The sequence below is a fragment of the Oenanthe melanoleuca genome, chromosome 3 (assembly GCF_029582105.1).
Source record: "Oenanthe melanoleuca isolate GR-GAL-2019-014 chromosome 3, OMel1.0, whole genome shotgun sequence".
NCBI classification, from domain to species: domain Eukaryota; kingdom Metazoa; phylum Chordata; class Aves; order Passeriformes; family Muscicapidae; genus Oenanthe; species Oenanthe melanoleuca.
In genome coordinates, this window is record NC_079336.1 from 107,796,189 (window position 1) to 107,817,831 (window position 21,643).

At 41.9% G+C, this 21,643-nt stretch overlaps 1 long non-coding RNA gene across 1 annotated transcript in view; it reads left to right on the plus strand.

Annotated features, from left to right (window-relative positions):
* The window catches only part of LOC130250914 (uncharacterized), a 78,805-nt gene extending 73,352 nt beyond the window's left edge, over window positions 1–5,453 (plus strand). Inside the window, exon 3 of the long non-coding RNA XR_008840059.1 lies at window positions 3,372–5,453. This is a non-coding gene — a long non-coding RNA (uncharacterized LOC130250914). The remainder of the gene's footprint in view (window positions 1–3,371) is intronic.
* The last annotated feature ends 16,190 nt before the right edge of the window (window positions 5,454–21,643 follow it).

Here is a 21,643-nt window from a genome sequence, read left to right on the forward strand (position 1 = left end):
TTTTGGATGAGTCTATGCAACTTCTGGGGAATGTCTCTGCAGGCCACGGCCCCTAATAATTTGATAACCATTAAAAATACGTGTTGGGGATGGACATCAAAGCACTGAGTATTGGTTAATGGTAAGCTCTCTTTGAACCAGCTGTGATGCTAAATGTAATAATCACCTGTCTAACAAGTTGTGGATGTCTAGGTTGAGGCTGGATGCCTTTCCTGAGCACAGGCTGGTAGGAAGCATGCCTGGCTAGCATAGCTGCCACTTTGGGACCAGTTTCATGCCCACTTGCACGAGAGGCAGAATCCCCTTGGATTCTGCCCAACTGAGCCAGGCTATCAGCTGTGGGGGGTAAAGAATGGATCTCTTTATTGATTAATTTCACTTTGTTGATACAGCCATGAATGAAACATCTGTTCATTTCCTTGGCTGGGATTGATTTTCCCTCCCTGCCATCTATAGGAGCTCATGCAGGGCTCCATGCACGTGGAATTTTCTCACGAAGCCCTTGACGTAATTCCAACAAAAGGACGTGAAGAATTTCCTTTCCTTTGCTAGCAGTGGCATTCAGACAGAAAGAGAACCCCTGGAAAATGTAAAAGCTTTTGTGAAAAAATGAGAAAAGCACTTAAAGCCTTTTCAAAGAAAGAAAACATCAATGTAAAGCCTCCCATACTTGTCTGCCTGTGAAGCCTCTCTTGATTTGAAGAGATTTTAACCTTGCAGGGGAGGGAGGCAGAACTGAGGGTTTTGTTGGTTTTATTGTTGTGCTGGTTTGTTTTGAGTTCTGTGATATCTCCTTTTCCATCAACACATACATGAACTGTGATTATACTTGAACATTTATTTAGCCCTTCAGAAGCAACTCTATTCAAGCATAAAAATGCTTGTGTGTGTTGCTTTGGCCAATAAATTTCTTTGATGCTTGGCAGGAGTTTACACTTTGATAGTCCATAGTGATTTTCACTGAAAGACTTCAATGATGAATTTCCAACCCAGCATCTTCTGGATGGACTGCATATCTGTGTAGATCAGTCCCTCTTTCCCACTCCACCCCCACCTCCCCTTTAGCTTCCCAGGCAGTGTTATCAATGGTCAAAGTAAAATCATCTCAGAAAGGAGCCACAAAGCTGATGGCCTCCAAAGGAGAGTTTTAGACAAGGGAAAGGGAGATGGGAAACAGAGTGGTGAAGAAAGAGAGCTGGGAGAGACTTCTCTCACCAGAAACAAGGAAACTTGTTGTGGAGAGAAGGAGGAAGGTACAGAAATGCATAGAAAGAATATGCAGCTTTCCACCATTTGTGTGCTTATGCTTAGATACTCTGCCTCTCTGATGGCACTGTCCAGTGCCTCACTAGCACTTCCAAAGCCTTGGAAAATAAATGCCCTTTAAAAAAGAGAGTTATTAAAAGAGAAGCAGCTCTTCAACTGACTTCCTAAACAGCCACACTAGAGCTGTGGCAATTCCTATGTTGTTCGCTTGCGAGGATGAACAGAAAAGGCATGAGAAGGTTTGTTTAATTGTAAAGAAGAGAGAAAACTATTCAAATCCAAATATGCTGGAGCATCCAAAATACTTCCAAGGTTTCCTGTTTCTTCCTCTCATTCTGTCTTCTCCCAGAGTAAATATCTCAGTGTGAGTTTTCATGAGAAAAATAAAACCAAACATTTTCAGTCCTTGTTTAGGAGAGGGGGGAAGCAAAGATTTTTAATAAATTTATCAAAGGAATGTGTCAGCTTTATTACAGTCTTCTTGTCTGTTCTTATCATCTTTCCTTTGTAGAAAAATCCTCCCCGCCTCCATGCAAAACTAGAAAATACACTTCAGTGCCCCTCCAGCAACATTAGGTACCAGGTCTGAGGAATTTCTGCTTGTTGGAAGGTCCCAGAGGACCTTCTGCCTAGGTCTGGCTTGGGGAAGTGAATACTGGTGGCTTTGTCCAGGAGGATAGTACAAGTGAGATAGGGTGGGAAGGACATAGTTCTACTGGTATCAGAGTCCAGCAGTCCAAGGAGTTGGGTTGCCTGTCCTCCCAAGGATATAGTTTTTCCTATAGAAACTCCCATCTGTGAACAAACTTTTCCCTGCAAATATGTTTGTAGAGGTATGCAGGTGAAAGTCATTGGCCTCAGCTTTAGAAGAAGTCATATTCCATGACCTAATGGCCTTAGATGTCTGTTAAAAATTCCAGATTTAAAATTCTCCCTGTGAAAAGAAGTGCCAAAGTCTAAAATTATCCTATGAGAAAGGCTCATACAAAAATTTCTCTTTCAGCAGGGTTTGCACATCAGGTTTCTGCTTCTCAGATGATTCACAGTGCAGTATGTCAGCTTTGATGATGGAAATGTTACCCTCTTGCCTGGATTTTATTTTATGTTTGTTTTCCCTTCTGCCTCTAGCAGTCTCCAGCACTCCTCCTGAAAAAGGCTAATTACCCATCCCTACCCTGCCAGAGGAACGACAGCAATGCCAGTGGGGCAGGGGCAGGGGCTGGCTGTGCCCCCGAGAGCAGAGCTTTCCAAGAGAAACACTCAGACAACACAGCTCTTGAGTGCCTTGGCCATAAATCTTCTCTCTGGGCATCCTGCCTGCTTTATGGACTCTGCCATTTTCTCTCAGACAATTCAGAGCCTGCCCTATTGCCTCTTGCAGAGGCAGAAAGAGCACAGCTTGCTCTGGAGAGAAGAAGATTTAAGTTTTCTATAATATTGGGATGAGATTACCAGAAAAGTTGATAGTATGTGATTCTTTTAAGCTAGCAAGAGAGTGGTGACAGTCTTCTGCTCTCTGCAAGGTTAGTAGAAAGGAGAGGGCAATGAGATTTTAGTCCATATCTTTTAAGGGAAGGATTAGAAATAATCAGCTTAATATGCAGTAAAGGAGATTTAGATGAGATATTACAGAACTTCCTCGTACCAAAAACAGTTAAGTACTGGAGCAGAATATTCAGTGACTGTGGAATCACCACTGTAGGAGACACATCTGTAAAGGTTGGGTTTAAGGAAACATAATCCTGTCTCCAACAGATGGTGTGTATGATTCCTCAGGGACAACACTCATCTCAATTTCATATGGTTCACTACAGAGAGCTTTCCCACTATAAAGAGGCTAATATCTGATTCCTAGGTTCAAAAAAAGAACATTAAAAAAAGCCATACGGGTTCAAAACTAAAAATCTAACCCAGTGTCTCATCTGGTAACGGGGACCCACAACATCTGGAAGGAATGTAAGAGCAAGAGCATCATACGGGGATACTTCCCCCAAATTATCTCCCACTTGGTAAATTTTGGAGTTCAGGGATGTGTCTTCTCTATCCAGAGGTGTTGTATTTTTAAGGTTAGTCTAAATATCTCACCTGTCTGTTTTTTCTGTCAGATTTTTGCATTACCTCTTTGACTCATGAAGAATAAAGTGGTCAGGAGAAGGTGGAAGAGGAAAGAGTATGAGAGGAGGAAAAAGGAGAAAATGGGAAAGGGTGAAAGAGGGAAGCAGAAGAAAAGAGAAAGGAAGAAAATCAGAAGTGAAAGCAAGGAATGAACACAAAGATGAAAGGATGTGAATGCCTTGCCACTAAGGAAAGCAGGGAAACAGGTGGTAGCATTAGGCATGCCATCAGTGACTAAGTCCAAGCCAAGCAAAATCTGACAAGAGTGACACTGTTGCTCTCCACAGCTTAGATGCCTTGTTTGGGACCTGAATCAGTGAAGTCCATGCATCACTAGTGTATTTTCCAGCCATGGAGTGTAACACCTGGACAGAAAACCCCTCCTTCTACTGCTCACCCTCTGCTTGCCCTGAAGATCCAGTCCTTCCCTGGGGATGGATGGGCTGAGAGGAGGCTGCTCTACTGGGGAGAAGTTGGATCTGATGCCAAAATGTCTTCAGTGCTGGTGGAAATGGCACCTGGAGAATCCAACAGGGGATTAGCAGTGAAGATCTACCACATCCAGACTCATGCTGAAAAACTAATGCATTTGTGAACTCTGTTGCATGGCTGGTTCAGCTGGGAATGTGTTAATGTCGTGGGAGAAGGGGCATCTGAAACCAAATAGCTATCAGAAGTTTCTTTGGATTGTAGTATTTTTGGTCTGAAAAGGTTGATTTATTAAGTGTGGTTGCAGGAGTGGAGTGTTGGGGGACAATATTGATGGGTCTTTGTTGTTGCTTTGTTTTTCACAAAAGATGTCTGCCATTCCTGGGTTTACCCTGTATTGCCAGGGACATTTTATTTTTTTAATTTTTTTTTTTTTTTTTTTTTTTTTTACTCTCCTGTTCTCCACCAATTCTGGCAGACTACAGTACCCCTGAACTCTATCACTGACTTTGCACATGTTCTTGTTGGGAGGTTTATGGATGGTTAATTATCTGAATTAAGTTACTGCCTGTGACTGTAATCCAAGAGACTTCTGTTCCATGGGCATAGCCAGAATCACACTGTAAACTTTGCAGCTTTACACTATTACTTGAACTCTGTTGTTGTCATCTTTGTTGTATGTCTGGATTTGTCTTCTTAAGCTTGAGAGTGGGAGAGGCTTTCAGATTTCCTTCAGTCATCACGAAGCAGCACTACTCATGTTCAACTGATGATGTTACCAGTGGAAATCTGCACTAAAAGAAAATCTATAACTAAGCTGTTACTTTGGTTAAAATATCTTTCTTGGTTAAAAAAAAGAAAAATAAACAAACAAACAAAAAAAACACCCCAGGATCCCCCTGTGTCAGGAGAGAAGGAGGAAACTAAGACTGTCACACACTAGTAGTATATAACATCCAGAAATAACATTAATTGAGTGCTTCCACTATCCCATCTTTTTCTAATTTTGTGAATATCACATGTAGAACAGCATCACGTGGTTGTTAATTATGACAACCTAAGTGCAATTTTGTAGTAAGGCTAGCAGATGTTTGCAGTGCTAAATATTCAGATCAAACCCAGTTCTTTTTACCCAGCACACATCCAGTCAAGATCACGTAGAGGGTCTGAATTTTTTTTTAATTTGTTGTTCTCTGTAAATTCCCTCTAGCTCACCTTTTAATCTCTCTATTTGTGATGTGATCTGTAAGATCAGGTTGCAGAAAATTACAATATTCCATTTGCTCGTAATTAGGCTCTCATTTTCTCTCCATCAGGCAAAGAGAAATTTTGCCACTAATTGTGGTAGGACCAGCCCCTCTGTTTTGCTTTCATAAGGATTTTAAAGGCCATGTGAACATACGAAAAGTTTGGGTTGACCAAAATGTCTGTGATGAACTGAAAGACAGTAATTTACACTCATGTGAGAAGAGCTCTGTTAAGAGCCATCAATCCCACTTGTGACAGCGTATTGACACTTGCTGGTCTTTAGGATTCATTTCTTAAAATGCTAATGCAGACAAGTTCCTGTCTGTTGTGGGAAAATATGGGGGAACTTTGTTAGATGAGACACTCAAGTGCAAATAAATGTTTCCTGTAAGAAAGCATTTGGCTCAAATCTTTCCTCTTTTTTTTTTTTTTTTTAATCTCCTAAATTGTTTCCCCATGTCCTTAGTGAAACCCTTAGGAAAAAAAAAAAAAAATTAAAAATTAACATCATCAAAAATAAAAGTCAACTTTGCACATGCCAGAGATAATTGGAGATTTATAATACGCCCTATATAACTCACGAGCACTGAAATAATATACGTGAGTGATGGGCTGAAACTTCATGGCATGAAGGATGCCTTTCTGGATAATTTACAACTTGGGGGGTAGTATCTTAAAATCAGAGGTCCTGTCTTCACTCCGTGCACATTAAAAACCACATGGTGCTTTTCATAAGAGCCTAGGCTTGCCCCAGCTAAAATTTTTCCCCAGCCCTTTAGTCTTGCAGCCTGTGCTGTGCTTAGACCATCTGGTCACCATTCTGCAACACTGGCCATGGCTGTACTTAATGGCGAAATGATTTCTGTCTGTATACAGTTGGTAGAGTGTTTTGCATACTGCATATGCTGAAGGTATTACATATGAAAGGCATTATGTAAGATTACAGGGAAAGAAAAATACTCTCTTAGAAATTGTCAGTAATTGCCCAGAATGCTCTTGTGACACCATTTGATGATAAAGGACCTTAACCACCACTCTGAAATGGTCCAGTTTTTAACTTGTATTTTAAGTTTATTCACAGTGAAGTTCTTTGCTTTTGGTTGCCCTTATTATTGGCACCTAGATGGCTCTCCTAGAGTCCAGGCTTGGGTGTCTGGTCATCTAAAGATGACTCAAAATGGACAGAGGAGAGGAGTCTGGGTACATGCCCAGGCCCACAAGAGCATCACTCAGCATGCAGCCCACATTTCCTCACTTCCAGCCCCATGCTCCTGAGTTGATATACATGCCCACGGCTCGAGCTCACACTAGTACAGTGGAACTCAATGCAGCTGACATGATGGGTTTTAACAAAAACAATTTGTCCTTGATTTTAATGTATCCATTCCACTCCTGGTCCTTTCAGGTTGCAATCAAAGCCCTAAAGTTTAGTTTGGCTGCTTAATATGAGCATTAGGTGAGGCTGGAGGTGACACAAACTTTCAGGGATTTCCTCATTAGTGTTAAGTAAAGCTGGAGTGACCCAAACTTTTGGGGGCATCTGTGCCTGGCTAGTGGTTATATGGACCCATGGGGACCTGTGTCCAGTGGAACTGGGCACTGAAGGTCTAACCAGGGCATCACCAATGGCCCAGGCTGGAATCACTCTGCCTGTCTCTTGCCATGGTTTTTGGCACCTGCCAGTGTCTCCCCATGCCACATGAATGCTGCTCCAAACAGGACCCCTGTCTCAAGGCTCATGTGACTGGAGGCATTTGCTCTTTAGGGTGCAAACACACAGGGAGTGTTTCCCAGCCACCCGGGCAGCCACACAACTTGGCTCCAGACACAGCTGTAGCCATGCAGCGTGAGTGCAGGGCTGGGGAATTCAGCCAAAGCGTGCAAAACCCTAACTGTTTGGTGACAATTCAGCCTGAGGAAGCCAGGCTGCAGCACTGGGACACAGAGCTCTGGGTGCCAGGTAGGATTGCTGGGCTGTTTAGGTTCTGCTAAAGGGGTGCAACATTCATGAAGGAGCACACGAAGTGTGTGCCCAGTGATGATCTGGGGCCCCATTTAGGCAGATCCTGATTTAACTTTATTCCTGATTTTTGAAGCAAGGCTGTTTCAGCGGTGTCTCCATCCCTTGCACATGCACCTTTCAGATGAAAGAAGAAATATTCCGTCAGCTTTGCAGGGTCCAGAGTCACGCATCATTTCAATCTGAAAATAAATCCCCAACGTGGTATACTGGTTTTGAAGACAAGTTGAACTGTGCTTTCCATGCAGAAATGATGTTGCATTATATTTTCATCCTGGGCACAAAGCCAGCACTAACTGCTCATCAATATAATTATGAGCAAAAATGCTGTGGGGCTGAGCTGTGCAAGGCTCTGGGGTCTGCAGTGGAGCTGGGGAAACTCCAGCACCCAAAATCATCTCTCTGTGCCTATGGAAAACTTAGGAACACACACTTTTAAGGAAGCTTACTCAGAATCAGATTTTTAATATAACTAAAGAAACTTTTAATTTTTTTTTTTTTTTTTTATTACTGAAAGAGGTAAAAAGTGCTTTAAATTTATTAAAACCACAAGATCACTATGTTTGTAAAGAATGTCTTTCAACAGCTTCTACTTAAACACCAAGGAGCAATGCTGGACCCCCTCTTCCTAAGTCCTTGAAGACATCCATGAGAAGCCCTGCCTCGAAAAATAAAGGCCAAAAAAATTAAATAATGGCACAATTTCACCGGGAATCATTTGGTCTTTTGGTGAAAGTCGCAGAGAAAAGTCCTAAAATTATACAATTATAGTTATAAATCAATTCAGTATGTCATTTCTGCTTTTCTACATTAATAAATTAACCATGTAACATTGTTCAAAATTATGTCAGTTACGCATATAATAATCTTTTAAATTAATGAAGTGATGAAGCAGTTTGATGACACCCATGATTTACAGGGCTGCTTTTAGCTAATGTTAAAAGCCTTTCATTTAATAAATTGTCCTCTTGAGAAATTACCAAAAATTAATATTTTCTATGCTAAATGTTCCAAGGTTTACACTTTTTCACTTTATTAGCAAACGACAAGGGAGAAGCATTTTTCAAAATATATCTTCCTTTACATATATTTAATTGAAATTAATTAGTATATTACTTTAAAAGGAAATGATCACAGGGAAAGGTGTGGGATCATTTATGATAGTTTCTTATGGCAATAAAGCAGCATTTAAACAATGGAATTAATCATGTCCTTAAATTTTTTTATGATAGATTAGGAATCATTCCAAGCTTTTTGATTAAATAGAAGGACATTCCATACAGACTGGACCAAAAAGAAAAAAAAATCCAGCTATTTCACTGCAGTTAATATTTCCCTGGTTCCATTATGTCAGGCTACGTGCTGAATATTTACTGAGCTAAAAGCAAAAGTCCAAGTGAGGCTCGCAAGATCTATTTTGCTTTGCTCTCCCTTGTGCTTAGCACCCTGATGTAATGTATGCATAAGGTTGTGAATGCTTAATATTTCCCATTTTATGTGCATCTTATCAGAAGCAAGCTTTAAAACCACTTTCTCCTAGGGTTGGTTTGGATTCAAGGAACATACCATGAAATGGTATAGTGTGTCCTATAAAAGAGGTTAAAATGGAGGTTATAATTATGAAAGCTCAATAGATTTGAAAGCCAACACAGTACCCCCTCACATGTGATACTATCTCTAGAAAGGGAAAGAGATATATAGGACTATAAAGGGAAGCCTGTAATTGATGCTCTCTGTACTTATTAGGATTTGTTTTAGTAACATCAGGGACTCATTTTTGTACTACCTCTGAATAAATAATGTGCACAGTAGGTTGGGTCAATTCCTTTTCACTTTGAAATATTTTCAGCAGTTGCACTAAAACCAAGGATAATTCATCAGCTTTTTGTAAGGCAGCTGGATGTAATGTGAAAAATAGGTGCGTTAACTGATTTATTGCAGGTGGGGGGGCCATCTACAATGGGGGCCAGCATGAAAAAGAAGGGACTCTTGGCCTTAAGGGTGATGGGAGAGCATTTTCCATCTCAATCAGGAGCATTTCTCAAAAAATAAACAGCATCTCAGAAAAACACCTTGTTCCAGTGTTTGTGTTTGAACGGTCCATGGGTGAAGTCTGGCACACAGCAGAGGCTCTGGAGGGACACCCATGTATAATTACCCATGGACAGAGTTTGCCTTTGGTAGGTAAACCACCATAATCAGCACAGCTCCTCAAATACAAATTTCTTTTAAAAAATAAGTCGAACAGAACCATCCCAAAAAAGCCTAAAAATTGATTCCAGTGCAGGCTTTGTTTGGCTCCTGCTTCTGGCACTGATTCCGGAGTTTAATATCTCCAGCAAGTTACTGCTTTATACTGGGTGCCAAATTCCAGGTCTCTCAAACTGCTCTGGCCCCACTGGGAGGAGGGACACAGTGATGCTTAGCTAATGTTTGTGTCCTTTAGTCCTTTGATATATCTGTAGATGAAAAGAGCCACAGAACACAAATTCATTATTAATAGCAGTTAATTAGTTGTAGGTCCTTCTAATATTAGTTGTAGGTCCTACCTCTCTGCAGCAGCATCTGAAATGGTAAGGGTTTTTTCGCTGGAAAGTTTGGTTTGTTAGGGGTTTGTTTTGTGAAAATACGTATTTCGTGGGGAGCTGGGCTTTGCAGAGCTGCCTCTGGAGCCTCTCCTACTCTCCAACTCTTCCTTGGAAAAAGAGCATCCAGGCAATCCTGCCTGACTGTCTGTCACACTAGGCGGTGAGGGAGAGGGGTTAATTTCTCCAGTTCTTTTCCAGTGTGAAATTCCCTCTTGAAGTTCAGTCTTCAGCAAGGGTCTAGTTTCATTTGGTTTTAAGAAACACTGTCAATCTAACAAAGTGAGGAGAATTTCTGTGGTGGTGGAAAAAATGTTGCACACACTCCTGCATACAAAGTTTGTCCACCCAGAAAAGAGGAGCCTGATCCTGTAAAAGCAGCAGGGATTTGTTATGAGATCTGGGGGTACTTAGATAAATTTCTCCAGTGATTTACACTGAGCAGTGTTCAAGACAGAGTTTTCTGAAAAAATGTGAAATATTTTGAGGATCATATTAATTGTCTTCTACTATGCGATTAGTTTTGGATACCATCTTGGAAGTGCTACCAACTTTTCGGTATTTGCAAAAGCATCTGTTAATGTGAAGCGTAGCTGCCAAATAATTTAACAAAGCAGAAATGACTGTGTGTGGAAGTGTTACTCCCTGCCCCCAGGCAACCAAGCCATCTGTAAATTCTAGCCATGGACAAAATTCTCGGGTACAAACTTGAGACTTCGTAGGGAAAGTGGTTGCTCCAACAGCTGGAGTGACCAATAGCCACTGGGTTTGATGTGAGCTCTCAAGGCATTTGACAAACCTTTGATTGTAGTGGAAAAATTGATGTGGGTGAGTCTAGTTTTTGCTGTGAAACTTCCTGATGATTTAGAGATTATTAGTTTTGGGGATTTGTTGAAAGAGTATCTCACACTAATTTCTGCAAGAAAATGGACCTTCCAAACTGGAAAGCTAAGAGAACTGGTAATAGAAGGGATCTAATGATACTTATTTGCTAAAGAGCAGAATTAATGGTATTTATTTCTCCTTATTAAGATTTTTTTGGATTTTATTTCTAAGGGAACATAAGTAGTAATAACAAAAAACACATAGAATAAGTTGGGATCTCTGAGAAAAGCATCTCCAACCATGAGAAAAAATAGAGAATTTCTTGATTTATGCTTCTGTTGGGATAGAAAAGGATTGCATCAACCTGTGTATCAGAATGTATCTAAATGCAGATAGGGCCAGTAAACCCACACATTTCTGCCGACAGAGTTTCTGCTTAATTATTTTTATGGCAAGAGAGAATCCCTGGAACAAATTGAGGGGTTGGTCTTAGCAGTAATTTTTCAAATGGGGAAATGACCTCAGACTGCCTCAAGAGACTTGGCAGAGTAGGGTCAAGAGGATGCAGGAGGAAAGAAGCATTCCTTGAGCAGGACCAAGGGCTACTTCCTCTACTGCTGTTTTGTGATGAAAGCTGTGAGGCTGAAGGGGAAGTTTCAGTATAATAAACCCCAGAAATTAGCACTTTCAGGTCATGCCCTTGATGATTTTGTATCACCTGCCTTTGTGGGATTGGCTGTATCTGCCTCTGCATCCACACTAGGCATCTCTTCAAGATTTTGGCAGAAGCTTCTAGTCTATCTCTTCTGGAAAATCTCTTTTGCACCTACACTTTGGCAAAGGCTCAGCTGTCATCTGTGAGGAGCATGATCCAAGCCTTGCTCCAAACAAGTGGTAGCAGTGGGACCATGCTGTTGGGTCTTCTTGCTGGGGGACAGAAGTTTCTACAGATATAAGCATTACATTGGGGGCTGATTTCTAGATAATTAAGTAGTGGATAAGTCTGCATAAGAGTTTACACAATCTTATTGGCCACAGCAAGGTAGCACTATGAGGAAGATCTATTGTTACGCTTGCCTGATTGTCAGTAATATCATCTGCATGCCTGTGTCCTTCCAGAGTTGAAGACACCCTTCATATTGTGTGCCAACAAGACTACTTTTATTAACACCTTTTTGTGCAAAACCAGCTTCTTTCATTTAAAATTGTCAGACCTGAAGGGCAGTAGAAGAGCTTAGAAGGTCTTGCAGATCCTCTTGCAGAAGTGAGGCTTCCAAATAGCTGAGCACCAGGTTTTCAGACCTTGGATAAGGGATGTAAAGCACAGCTGGATTAGCAAAGTGTTGTGTGCCAAATCAAGCATCTTAATTGAAATTTAGGCCAGTGCTGAGATTCTATAGGGAAGTTCTGCTCTAAGTGACCATTAAACTTCTACTGCATGTCTCTGAACAGGATGGGAAAACAAATTCCTGTCCAATGATTGTAGTGCTTAGTATCCCCATCTTCCTGCTACTCCATCATTTCCCACTGAAAAGAAGAATGTGTGTATTGGCATGTGCAAGATTTAGCTGGAGTGTTACACCAGGAACAGATTTCTGAGTGGATGCAGGGGTTTTAGGCCTTTCCTAAGCAATCTCAGTCTACCCTGGAGATGCTGCTGGGACTAGATTTGCCCTCATATACTCTTATTGTCAGCCCACTAATCTCATCACCTCACAGTGCCACTTTCCTGAGGTTCACCAGTCTCGTGGAGCATCAGCTCTTGGCACAGGTCAGTTTACCATGCTGAAAAATTCACTTGCCAGTATAATTGACTCAAACTAGATTTGCTAGAAGAGCAGCCAGTCTTACTACTGGTATGCCCAGCAGATGCTATTTGAATCAGCTAAGAAATAAAGTGATGAAAATGAAACCAAACAATCTCTTTGTTAAAGAAGAATGAGCCGGGCAACATTTGAGTGAAGCATCTCCTTCCATCTTCTGGGACATGGCAGAGTCAGCATGCACCACAGTGGGCAGTGGATGAAGAAAGAAGAAGAGTAGGGCAGGAAGGCTCCAAAGGACACAGTCTTCCCCCTTTTCTGGTTCCTTGATGTGCATCACATCCAAGTCCTGGATGAGAGAGGGGCAAGCCCTTAAGGCCATTTCAAAACCTGCAAGAACAAAGATTGAACAGCACATGAGCCGCACAAGGGAAGCACTAAAGGACGAGATGGAAAAGAGGCACACTGACTGCAAAATTAAATAAATAAATAAATAAATAAATAAATAAATAAATAAATAAATAAATAAATAAATAAATAAAGGAATACTTGAAACTTGGCAGTTTGGCAGTTTGTTGGCTGACTGTACAGCACAAGGTGATACCAAGTTTGGTTCTTGCTTGCTGATGGGTACAGAGAAAAGGTTGTGATATGGTCAGGATCAGACTGGGCTTGCACAGAGGAGATAAATTCACAGAGCCTGACTCACCCCTGGTTCACACTTTGCACAGTCTGTTCCAGCCTCTGCAGAGGAGGTGCAAGAATTGCCAGTTCACATGGTTGTGTAATACACCAGAAGAGGCTGAGTTCATCCCAGCAGCTGCCTGCAGTGGCAATGAGGGTTTGCCTGGCATTAAGGAAGGACAAGGCAGAAAAAGTAACCCCACAGGGGAGGGGGAAAAAGGTAGAAGTAAAAATGGTAGCGGAGGGGTCACTAGTGATGCTTTATGTGACAGCTGCAAAGGTGAGTGGAGAGAACTGCACATGGGAGCACTCATCGTGCCCTGCAAAACATCTCCTGTCCTCTGAGCAGGATGATCAGAGCAAGTAGGTGCACTTTAATTAGAAACAGTATTAACTATTACTTGCAGCAACTTTTTGCCCAAAAAGCATAAAATTCTTTGCATTTTGGATAGAAACTCCTCCCCAGGGAATCCGTATTTTTCATTTTCAGAGCTAATGCAGAAATTCTGCTATTTCAGTTAGCAGAAGAAAAAGTTCCCATTCATCATGGATGCTATTTGAGGCGATGCAATTGCACTCACATCTTCACGGAGCTGCGGAGGGAGAAAAATACCGAGTCTAGGCTGCCAGCTTTGTGCCAAGCTGCTATCTGATTCAGTGAACAGATATATTGTATCTTCTTCAGCTTTTAATACCTGGAATAGCCAGAACACCCTGGTAGAAGCTGCCGTGAAGGGGTCAGCGAGACATAATGAAACATCCGTGAGGGAAGAAGCATCCTGGCTTTATACATGCACTTGCACAGGTTTGCAGGGCAGCCAGCTCTTCCATATCTCACGTTACTTTAGCTGTTTATAAATTATTCCCTACGTTTTATCACACACGCATATTCATTTTTAATGCTTAAATACACATTAAAAATAATTTTCACTAAAGGATGATCCCTAGTTCCATCAGGAGCAAAGCTAAGGAAAAGATACATGCAAATTTGAGCAGGGGTTGGTACCATTAATCTCTGGCTTGTCTTCCTGGAGGGAACGTGCCAGTCCTGGGTCTGTCAGAGCTTGCAGGCTGGATGGGAGCCTAAAGACCTTGGATAAAACCCTACCTGCATGCCAAAGGTCCTTAACTTCCCAAACTTGCCGCTCCCACACCCAAAGGAAAGTGCTCAAGCTCTCCTGCTTTCCCACAAAGACTAAATCTTTCAATTGCCTCCCACACAAACCGAGGGAAAGGATAGAGCAAAATGCATTTTAATGAGCATTTGAATAATCATCGGGATGAGTACTTTTCACTGACATAGCACCTTTTGTTCGAGTGATTTATAAACATCCATTAAGCCTGACAACTTCCCTGAAGGGTAATTTTTTAAATTTTTTTTATTCTCGAGAAGTGGAGAGCTGAGATTTGCTGGGGGATAGAGCAGGAAACTCATGGAGGGGCTGGAAATGGGAACCCTGCGTGCGGGATTTCCTCTCCCCCCTCCATAGGGTTTCCTCTTGGCTCACTAATCGTTAAGCAAGATCTTGATGACCAGATGCTCATAGATAACATAGCTCAAATATTGCTTCCTTTCAGCAAGTTTCATGCTGGCTTGGTTCAAAGGCCAGATCCTATTCCACCATCAGCTGGTGGCGGGGATCCCATCAAACATCAGTGGAAGGGACGCCAAGCTGCAAGAGTTTGGAAAACAAAGCTAAATACGTGAGAACTTTTGCAGCCAGACACAGTGGCAGAGCACAGTGTTATTTAGAGTATTTTCTTCTACTTGAGAAAACCTGGAAAGCTTTAAATGAGACTGTTTCTAAAGGGCACATCCAGGCTCTTTATCCAAAACCATTGGCAAAGTATTTCCCTCCCAGACAGCATGCACGTTCCTGGGTGCAGTGACAATATTTCTTCTCTGACATCTCCAGTTAAAAGGATTTATTTTCAGTAAAATAGAGTACTTCAGTTGTGTGATGGGCAAAAAAAGGTACTCTATAATTAAAAGTGGGATTAGGCAGAAAAATGAGATGTTAGGCAGATAATTAGGGAACTATTATAATTAGAATGTGCTTTTAAATCCCCTAGTAGGTTCTATTATGAAAGAAATGTCCTCTGATTAACTAATATTTCCTTTAAGTAGATATTTTTCCTCTTCCTTTTGGACAGGAAAGCTTGAATTGAATGACTTCACCTTAAAAAGTCAGTTTACTGTGGCCTGAGTTTTCCTTGTAACAAGCCTGTTTTGTTCAGGAAAAAAGACCTATATTGGAGTTGAAAGTGGCAGAGAAAATTTTCCTAGTAAGCTTATTAAATTGCTTCTCTCCTCTATTAAATACAATCTTATTTATAGACAGTACTTAGTATTCTTTGTATTGAGCCTTTAAGAGAAATTATTGCTGTTGGAGCAGTGATAGCCTTAGATTAAATTTTTATTCATGCAGGTTTTATACAAGTGGAACTGCTGCATATTTCTACGTGAAGCAGAAAGCTGTGATGGTTTTGAAAGGATGAGGAGCCTCAGTGAGAGCTGTCTGACAGCTGCTGCTGATGAACACAAACCAACAAGCCTCTCAGAAACTGCATGTCTCTCCCTGACTCTTCAGCAGGGAGTAGGGAAGGACAGAGGTCGGTCCCACTTCTTACAGTCCCATAAATCAAGTCAGTACCTTTGTAAGTGAGTTAAAACTGGGGGAAATGAGAGGATAAACTGTTCTGTTTCCCTCACCTGAGCCTTTTCAGGTGTTGGTTTGCAGGGAACTTCTGTGAGCAAGTGTCACATGCAAACAGGGAAAAGTGGAAAAGGAAAATAACTTGCTGCAAGTTCAGTTTCCCTCCTTTTCTTTTTTTTTTTTTTTTATTAAATCTAAAATTTTTGGAATTGAGAGAGAAGTGAGTGCAAAAGTTCATTTTGATTGCAAAGGCCAAATGTTGCCTCTTATTTGTAAAAGGAGGCAGGGAAGGCAGAGGAGGAGACAGCCAAACGTCCAGGCCCAGCACTGATGCATATTTCTTATTGCTGTATTTGGACAAACAAGACTCCTGTTCTTTCACCTAAAAACCATAAAAGCAGATGGAAAATTGCTTTATTCAGGGTCAAGAACCTTGGCATCCATCTGCAGATATAAAGATAACTTACTTAAAAGCCATTTGTGGTACATCTGATTCCAGGTTACTGGACATAATGTTGAGAGAAACGCTCAAAAAAATGATTTTATATAGCCAAATGGTTAGGGAAAGGATGAAACTAATCCCAAATATAGGACATGGGTCCTGGAGAAAGCAGCTTGGGGAAGGTGCACTCTGCCTGAGGTTAGAGATCCCCAAGCCTGACAAGGGCATTGCTGCATGAGCAGCAAAAAAGGCTGGAGAAGTTATTTCCAGTCTGGTGGGTGGAAAGGGTGTCCCAGCCTACTACTCCTGGAAGGGGAGAAGCACCTCTTCAGGGTGTCTTGTGGAGCTATGCATGTGGAGATCATCTCTGAAGCCCCAGAGATCATCAGTGCCCCAGCACTGCTCTCAGGCACTGCACTGCCACGTCTACCTGCTCAGTAACCAGAGACCAGCAACTAAATCCCAGTGATGGGAGAGGCTGAAAAATCATCAGCTGCCAGTGAGACTGCAGGAGGGACCCAAGGGCAAGGGTCCTTCCAAAGGTGGGAAGCCCTCAGAGGCAGAGACAGCCTGGTTTGATGCATACACTGGTTATGTGGAGATTTTTGGCCTTTCTCCATGGATCTGAAGGACTGGTAGGACCAGCCCCTTGTTGGGGGGACAAGAGGGAAAAGACAATAATGGTCTAGCAGCAAAGCCTCCTGACTTAATGCTCTTGCTGAAGGAGACAGCCACACCAACAAAACCATCCAGGACCATGTTGCTGAGTATTCATGGTGACTGTGCAGACTCAGGAAGGAGAAATACCAAGCTGAACTGCAGAGATGCTGATGCCAGGGTGGACTGGGGTCATCTGAGAAACACCCAAGCTACAGGGAGTGAAGGGACTTTTGTGATTCAAAGCTGTAGCCTCCTGCCCTGCATTTGCAGGATGGAGGTCACAGAGGAGTATGAACTGGTTTTTCTTAATCCTCTGAAAAATATCTGGGCTTCTCACTCCTGCAGAAAAAAGCCATTTGGTCTAATGATACCTTCCAGCTCTGCAGTGCCACTCAGCCAAGATGCTGAAGCATTTTGCGTATCTTAATTCATCCTCTCAGCAAACAGCCAAGCCTCTGCACAGCAAAGTACTCACGTTAACAGTACAACACAATGGGGAAAATACAGTATAGAAAAATATGATAGGTTTATGTCTTTTATGGCTCATACTGCAGACACATAAAAACAATTAGGATTTGGAGAATATTTTTTAAAAGCAAAAAGAATGATTGGCAAGGCAGAGAAAGTAAATATTATACCCTTGAGAGGGTTAAGGACATATTATTTTTCCAATTTTACAGAGAGAAATGCCAGATCAAAATTACTTTCCTAAGATCACCCAGGGTGATCCTGCCACCTTTTCTATTGAGTAGTTCTTACTCAAGGGTTTGTCTGTCTTTGTGCCCAAAGACCTCCTTTAAAGCCTGCTATCCAGTGGTGTAAATTTACAGTGTATTAGCTACTCTGTATTTATTCCCCACATAAATATCTCTTCAAAGTGAGCTGCCTCACCCAAAGGCACTTTCAGAAGTGTAAGGCCAGCGATAATGCTGCTAAAAGAATTAACACTGTCCCATATAATTAGCGGTAATTAGTACTGGTTAGGACAGGAGTTAATGCACACTAGTGGACATAAATTCTGCTTTTGTGTCCCTGTACTGACATAAAGCCAGCCTGGGAATAAGATCCCACTGGGTGAGAAAGTGAAGGGACCAGGTTGATTATCTGATGCCTCATGATTCCGGAGCTCAAATTTTTTTATTCCAGACCTTTCTTCCCATCATGAAAGCTTGCACCCTCTTTTTGGCAAGAGAACAGTTCTACCAGTAATCCCAGTGATATTTGATAACCCATCATTTCTCTGGGTCTTGGGGGAAAAGGAAAACCTGAATATTAAATCCTGGCCAATGTGTCAAGACAGTCAAATATCTCCAGGGATTGCTTCATAGCTTACCCCCCAGGGTTAACTCTTTATGGCAGCAAAACTAAATTACAGGCTCAACAGCAAAGAAAGCCAATCAAAAAAAAGGCAGTATCAAAATAAATTCAGGTTATCCACTCCTGTTGGTGAGGTAATGGATAATGGATGACTTTGCATAGAAAGGAGGGTGGTGGCATGGGTACGGGTGCCAGTGCACATCCTTCCTTCCTTCCTTCCTTCCTTCCTTCCTTCCTTCCTTCCTTCCTTCCTTCCTTCCTTCCTTCCTTCCTTCCTTCCCTCCCTCCCTCCCTCCCTCCCTTCCAAGATGATTTCACACAGCCATCAATAGTTATAAGTACTTGAAAAGGAAAAATTTGGTAAAGTGAAGGTAATCTTTTGGGCTGAAGCCCCTCATTTTTATGCTAGAGAGCTGTTGTTGCTTATTGGGTTCAGGAAAATAACTTCGCAAACACATGCAGAGTCTCAAGGTATAACCACAAAGAAAAATGAACGTTTCTAACATAAAGACTGCCCACTTCAGATCCTTGGAACAGCCATTGAGAGCTGGGTTTTATTGGGGGTTGAAGGATGTGCAGGCTGAATTGCCATAGGTGCTGAGACTGGGTCTGATTTCCAGCATCACTGAGATCCATCTGCTTCCATGGTCTTCACCCAGACCTGCTGGAGCTGAACATCGTTCATAATCAGCTGGTCACAAGAAAAAGGCCTTTTCCAAGCATAAAAGTTATTTGAACTTTCTAAAATACAGAGATAAAGTGCTATATGGACACTTTGATTTAACCTGATCTTAACATTGATTTTGATGATAAGGGATTAATTTGAGCTAAACAAACAGAAAATGCTTGTAAATTGAATTTTTTTTTAAACTCTGAGTTCATCTTAGCTAGGTTAAGAATTCAGCTGAAGTTAAAACTGGCATGTTTTTATGTCAGCTAGTTCTGTCTAGCTGTGGGTCTGTTTGTGCTGGCTCATTGGGCGCTTGTAAATGAATTTCATTTTGATCAAAGAGGCAATGTGATTCTCAGCCCACTGGAGAGGGACCCCCGAGGTGATGTCAGCCAAAGGAAGAGTCACCAACGGCAGCAAATGTGTCACAGAAGAACTTCAAAGCAGGATCCACAGGCAACCTTGGCTAGGAGCAGGGAACAGATCCAAGGGAAAACATGAGGCAGGCTGGCTTGGCATCCTCAACAAAATCTATATTAAGAGACAGGCAGGTAAGAAGAACTTTATAAAAAGCACTGGAAAGTGGAAAGACAGAATGGAATAAACTACATGCCCAGAGCAGCAAGTGGTCCCATGATGGAGTTTCTTAGGAGATCTCTTCCTTGAAACACTGGGGGTTTTTAACACATTCATGAGGTAAAGTTTCTCTGAGAGCTAGTGGCTCTTTGTGATGGTCTTGGCGTGTGTTTGGAGGAACACACAAACCTATTGGGCAGTGAAAAGCAATCAGTGGAGGTAAAAACCCTCTGTGGGACATAGCACAGCAGCAGGGCAGACCAGACCAGGCAAGGAATGTATGTCAAGCCACATTTTATATTCTTGGTGCCAACACTGCCACTTTTGGAGAGTACTATGTGGTACATAGCTCTAGGAGTCACCTGAGTCAAGAAGGCAAAAGATTCTGTCGAGTGGCACCTCAGGGAGGAGCCTGGCCCTGCATCCCAAAGGCCAGAAGAAGAAATGAGATGGTTTATCTGCCTCCAGATCCAACAAGGACAATGAAGGTGACATAACTGCTGCTGATGGATCTCAGCCTACATGATGCCAGTAAGCAAATATTTGGGATAATTGCAGCTTTTCTGGAAAAATTTGAAGAAAACTGCAAATATATGCAACTGCTGTAAAAGCCTCTAGTGTGGAGACACTCAGAAAGAGAAAATATATTCCTCACAACTTTGTCATACCAGTACAGAGGGATGTGGCATTCCCAGGTATGGAAAGCCAGGGCAGAAAGCCACCAGTCCTTCGTGTTCAGTGAGGCAGAGCAGAATTTGAGCTGTGTGGGGAAGTCAGAGGATGGAGCTTTCCCCTAAGTTACAGACCCAACATGTGCTTCTAATAGAGAAACTAAAGCAGAAGCTAGAGTTACTGCAAGGCTGAGTGTACTAATGAATCAAATTGTCTCTACACTACTTCAAAGGCTTTGGGAAGAAGCAAGAATAACTAGAAATGTAACACTAATGGTAAGGACAATGTGACTGGCACTGGTTAAACCCAGCCAGGGTCTCTTCATCAGCAGAGAGGCAAACTGTTTATGGAAAGAAATGGAAAAAAAGTGCATCTGGTGGTGCTGCAGAAGAGAGGGAACAGCTGTGTCCTCAAGTTTGGTGACAGTAAATGCAAGGCAGAATGGGCTTGGTACAAAAATGAGGTGAGTAGTACTGTAACAAAATTTGAAGGGGATCCAAGTAAGAGGTGTTCCAAATAGCAGGAAGGACAGGAAAGTGATAGAAAGGGTTACAACTGATCAGCAATGTAGACAACTATAATAAACTTCAACTTGGAAACATAAAAGGAAAAATATGATCTTGGATGATATTAGAAAAATAATTTAATGCAAGATATTCTGTGGGGGGAGAGATCTGGGTAAGGTCCAGAGTTTCTGTTTATGAGTTAATGAAGAGAGGGGTGGGAACAGCTTGTCTTCCAGCAGAAGCCCAAGAGACAAAGCATCTTGCCTTTCCTTCTTGCAGTCTCACGTTTTTTTGGTTGAGGCCCTTGAAAACTTTCTGTGTTTCAAGTGCTCTGTCATAGAATGAGGATTTCCTGTTGAGCACACATGCTCATAAGATGTTCAGCTGCTACAGTGGCACCCCCTAAACCACAACCTGTCACATATTATTTGGGTGAGTGGTCCTGTTTCAGGGGACGCACTCGAGGAAGATCAAACTGATAGGGATGTTAGAAATGGAGAGGGAGACTGAAGCAATAGGAGGTTTAGTGCATCTGCATGGTATCTCATAAACTTAACTCTGTTCTGATCATGTTTGCATCTGCAGAGTCATAAAAGTGTTTTGAGGCAAGAAGAGGGGTGAGGCAAAGAATTCAGTGTCCCCAAAATCCCTGGGGAACTGCTTGGGTGGGTAGAGCCTTCTGACATACTTTAATTAGCACCACCACAGTGGGATTCAGAGCTACTTTGGTCATGTCTACATGTGCTATGATGCATATCTGCCTTCAGATGCAGCCCTTCTCAAAACGTGACTTAGGAAATTAATCCCAGTAACTTGCAATAAAAGTTGGCTGGTAGGCAACCCCTAAAGTGGGACTTAATATCCACATTCACTGAAGATGGTTTACATCTCTTGCAGAAAATAGGTGCCAAATTTTCAATGGGCTGTGGTCACTGTTGTGTTGAGAAAAGATACAAAATGTCTTTAAAAATCTGAGCTGAAATGTTGAATGCAGGATAGCCCTCCTCAGAGCCCTCTTATCTAAAAAAGAGAGTACTCAGTTGTTCTCAATTCTGCTTAATGCAATAAAATAGCATTGCAGGAGAGCTAAGTTGATGATTCTGTGAGATGTTTCTTTGGTTCCTCATAAAAAGTACTTCCTTTCCACAGTCTGGATGTCTATCTGATTTCATGTCTTCTTCTCACAACTAAATTGAACATAAGAGCAG